The sequence below is a fragment of the Aplysia californica genome, unplaced genomic scaffold, assembly GCF_000002075.1.
Source record: "Aplysia californica isolate F4 #8 unplaced genomic scaffold, AplCal3.0 scaffold00321, whole genome shotgun sequence".
Lineage (NCBI taxonomy): Eukaryota > Metazoa > Mollusca > Gastropoda > Aplysiida > Aplysiidae > Aplysia > Aplysia californica.
Window position 1 is genome coordinate 713,420 of NW_004797591.1, and position 5,047 is coordinate 718,466.

The 5,047-nt window shown below is 39.7% G+C and overlaps 1 protein-coding gene across 1 annotated transcript in view; it reads left to right on the plus strand.

Moving 5' to 3' along the window:
* Nucleotides 1–1,355: 1,355 nt before the first annotated feature.
* Nucleotides 1,356–5,047, plus strand: part of LOC101852423 (UDP-galactose/UDP-glucose transporter 7) — an 11,170-nt gene continuing 7,478 nt past the window's right edge. The window contains exon 1 of the mRNA XM_005102331.3: nucleotides 1,356–1,680. The gene's annotated coding sequence lies outside the window, so the exon portion shown is untranslated. The remainder of the gene's footprint in view (nucleotides 1,681–5,047) is intronic.

Consider the following 5,047-nt stretch of genomic DNA (forward strand, 5'->3'; position numbering starts at 1 on the left):
CACCCCAACTCTATCCCTTACTTAATGAACGTTTCTTAAATAACGAAATAAGCAGTTGAAACCGTTATGATCGCACGCAATGAACACACAGTTATCAGCTTGGCGGCTTGCCCGTTTATCCAATCATTGTTGTCACCGCTTACAACTCTAGTAACCTAACAGCCAATCAAATGTCGTTAGGGCTCAGGAAGAATAAGCCGGTTCCCACGCCCGTCTTTAATGAAACTTTTCTTGTAAAAAGGTAGAAGACTTATAAAAAAATAACACTGCACAGAGGGTTCAGGCTCTCCCAGCCCTGACAATGGGGTGAAAGTTTACGACACACTTTCCACCAGTGATACAGATACCTATGCGCCCATAGGGCCTTTGTTAGGCGAGTTCTATTTTCCGCAACAACAGGACCCAATCCACCTCATAGACGGTATGTGTTTGGAGTGCTGTGTGTTTGTGCCGCTGAGAGTTAACAGTTATTAATTACATCAAACCACTTTCGAGGCATCTTTTTCTTCAGATAAAAACTGATTAGAGAAATTTGAAGGTGAAACGGCTTCGTCCCCACCACCCAGAGGAGCTCAAATTTAACTAAGAACAAAGAGATGGAAGACAAAGGTGACTCTTCTCGTTTGAATTGTTCTCAAAATGCCGTGACTCGCCGTGAGTATAGAAGAATCATCACTGTTTTGTTCTTATTGCTTGCTATTTAGTGGTAAAGAAGTGGAAGAAACCTAAGCCCCACTCAAATCTTGGTCCACCCACCACCACTGCTGTTGTCTCTAGAGGGTCGGGGAGGGATAGCAACCTGCGTGGAAAAGCCAGAAGAATATCGAACCAGCTGAAAACTGGCACGATCAGCAAGCAGACCCTTTCATGGATCGTGGAGATGAGGGGGGAGCAGCAATGAGATTGTGCCGCCTGTATGATGCCTATTCTCCAATCAAGTAACTCTCTTCCTCCTTTTTTGTGCATGTTACTCTCTTCTAACACACCTATTCTTCGGCATTTATATGACCTTATTGTGTTACAAGTGCTATAAAACTCTTACTGAAACTAAACAACCAAGTAAGTACCAAGTAAGTAAACACGCTCATACAAACACATACACACATAATATGCACACTGCGCACCCAACGTACGCGCGCGTGCGCACACACACACACACACACACACACACACACACACACACACACACACACACATACACACACACACACACACACACATACACACACACACACACACACACACACACATACACATACACACACAATGCGCGCACGCACATACTGTCTTTGACGAAACTGTTTCTTTTGGGTTTGTGGAAGAAAATAAAAATGGTACTAAAAAGTAACCAAACACCGTCCGAAATAGACAAGGTTATTCGTCAGGGGAAATGACTCTGGACTAGTTACTTACATACGTGGTGATTTGAGTTTCTTACTTGATAGAGGAGGCCAAATAAAAATTCTAGATCTAGTGGCCTAGGCCTAGAGCCAAGAGATCTTGTTATAAAAGCAACTGGCAAAACAGCTTGCACTGTGATGGGACACACTCTACACAAGAATCGTCGGTCATTTTGCAAAAGAACCTTTTGTGTGAACTCGATTGGAATCTTAATCTAGATTCTAGAGTCTAGATCTCTAGTCTACACAGTTACACAGATACAGAATACAGACAGTGACAGTGAGTGGTGATAATATTAATATACAATCTAGAAGAATCTAGATTCTAATCTAGATCTAGAATCTAGATATATATTATATTATATATATCCCTGGAAAATTTATAAGTCAGTTTGGCAGTCACCCTGGCACGGAATTGTCGTTGATCATCCGGAGTGAGAATAGTGCAGGCGAGTCTTGTGGCTATTCTCACCCGGTGCACGTTCACCAAATTTTGCGTTCACCCTAAACTACAGAATTCTACACTGTGATAACAGAAAAATTGTAGAATTCTGTGCCGTGAACAAACGTTCCATTACAATTGTAGCCTACTAAAAGCGTACAATTTTGTCTGTGGGCAGTGGAGAGAGAGAGAAAGAGAGAGAGGAGTAGCGCGAGAATTTCCGGGCAAAACAAAATGGCGACCCGCGTAGTTCGGCTCGATTCGAAAAGTTAAATAGCCGTAGCATCTTTGTAGACAACCAAATTTATTTACTTTTGTGTTGTAACATCATTTTTTAACTTTGTTTTGGTCAATTTCATCGTCAACACCGATAGACAGTATTCAGAAAGAGACAGAGAGAGAGAGAAGAGGGAAAGAGTTGATCTTGCGAGAACTTCCGTGCGGGTGAGAATAGCCACTTTCTATTTTTTCGCAGTGGCTATTTTTACGGCGAGCCGTAACGATAGCTTGGGAGGCTATTTTTACGGCGTGCCGTAAAGATAGCCTCCCAGTGAGTTCCAGGCTATTTTTACGGCAATCCTCGAAAAGTGACCCTACTCTGCCTCTCATGTATGCGACATGCCTCAATCAACTCAATGTATTAGATCTAGGCCTATAGGGGTTGTTCAAAATGTAAACTTACACCTCAGAGGGGAAAGGGTGTCTTTGGCTTCTGTAAGGAAAGTGTAAGATTGGGTGGGGAGGTTAACCAAATATGACACTTCTGTGAGATGAACGTTTTGCTCATGACTGGGAAGAAAAGGTAAAAGAAAAAGTGGATAAATGCCAGTAACAAAACCCAGATCTGCATGATCACTGCAGATCCCCTATTGCATTGACAAGAGTCTCAATGTCTTCCACATATATGCGTTTCTTTTTAGTCCATATGGTTTGATTAAATTGTTACTGAAATGATTTTTTTTTTTACAAGCTAGATCTAGTTTAAAAAAAAGCCATGTATAGAATCTAGTACAGGTATCTTTAAAATGATAATTATGGAAGTTGAAGATCGGAAAAAGTACTAATATTAAATTGGTGTACGTGGGGGTTGGAGGCAAATGTGAGAAAAGTGGTATTGGGTTTTGTGTTTTAAAAAAGTCCCCAAAAGTGTAAGATTATATTTGAACAGCCCCATAGGTTTTCCATTTCCTCCTCTTCACCGTCATTCTATTCTCTTCTTCATCTTCCTTCTCCCTTCCTCCACCACCACCTCTTCCTTCTTCTCCCCACCATCATCATTCACCTTCTCTTTATCATCACCACCGCCCTCCTGGTCACTATCATTACCATCATCACTGCCACTGCCAGCATCATCATTTCATTCACTGACATCACTACATGTACCACACCCACAAGAAGAGCAGTCATTTTGGAGTTAACACTTTTCGCCTTGGGAATGCCTTTAAAATGTTCCTCCTTCCTTATAATTTGCACTGAGCAGATTTTTGATAGAGGTGTAAAAAAATTTTGTGTGTGTTCACAATGATTAATTTATTAATTATTGTGATGCAATTTCAGGGTATAGGAACACATATATTTTTTTACATTCAAATATCAAAATTTTGCTCAGTACGATTGACCATAGTATCTGTATCTACCATTCCACCAATTTTCATGCGATTTTGTTAGAGAGAAAGAAGCCTTCGGTTTTTTTAAATTATTGTTTGTTTTGCATGTTGGTGCTGTTTCCATTCCATGGCAACTTTCATTCTGACTTATCAAAATTTACTTTCTTCATTATTTCTTTTGCCCGTATAATTTTTTTTCTCCTAAATATGAATCGGAAAAAGAATCACCCTTGGGGTGAGCTGTTCCCCGTAAAAATGGACAGTAATAATATGAGCATATCAGGAAACAAAACACAAAAGCTTAAAAAATGCGATCTATTTTATTATTTGAAAGAATCCCACAACAACAAGGTCCTAGTAAAGAACATAAAAACATTGAATTGTTTAAGTCCAGAATAAAGACTATAATTATGATAATACTAATAACAGAGGACATTTAATTATAGTGCCTTACTCTCGGTTTTAACCAGCTCAAAGTATGTTACATTAGTTTAGTCATTTAGTAAAATGTAGTATAAAATAACAAATAAGGTAGTGGCCTACAAGCCAAGACGGAATTTATAAGACTGAAAAAACGTGTTCTACGTCATCAGTTTGTGACCACCGTAAAAAGAACATTTCAGTTAATACAATTTAATCAAACCATATGAACTAGAAAGAACGCATATATGTGGAAGACATTGAGACTCTTGTCAATGCAAAAGGTACATGCCTTACAAATAAAAGACATCAAGACACTAAAAGATCAACAAAACAGTTGCAAAGTTACAAAGAAACATTAAGAAATTAGATGTCCACCTACAGAATTTTCATCATAATTTCAAAATTATTTGTAACCCCCCCCTCTAAAAAAACCAAAACAAAACAAAAAAACAACAACAACAGGGATCTGCAGTGATCATGCAGATCTGGGTCTTGTTACTGGCATTTATCCATTTTTTCTTTTACCTTTTCTTCCCAGTTATGAGCAAAACGTTCATCTCACCTCCCCACCCAATCTTACACTTTTCTTACAGCCTAGGAGGCTATCTTTACGGCTCGCCTTAAAAATAGCCACTGCGTTTTTTAAAACCAGATTCAGATCCCCCCCCCCTCCCCCCTGGGATCCTGATTTTTAAATTTCATAGTGTGGCAGGTCTGAGTTATTGGTATCATCTTCAAGCCTGTTCAATTGTCTCACGTTTGATGAAAAAGTACCCATCTAGCTTGAATAGAAGTCAAGATATTTGCAATTGAAGGAGGTTGGGGTTTATTTTAAGGGAGTGTATACAGACCCAGTAACCGGGAACAAAGTCACAAAGTTTACAGACCCGGTAGGGGAACTCTTTAGTGATTTCGGAAAGTTTCAGCGCCCTCTTGGCTCAGGGTAGACCCAGGTTCTTCTAGATCTATGGCCTAGGTCTAGATCTAGACAGACAGACATAAATCATTGATCTAGTTTCGAGGCTAGCCTAGATCTAGATCTAGATCTAAAAAAGGAGATTGCGGATGTCTTTCCGATGAACGATCGTTTTTCCTCCGTTTTGGAGTTGGAGGAATCACAATTTGAAGAAAAGAACAATGTCATAATTTCAATCCCTCCCTCTCCTCCCTCCCTC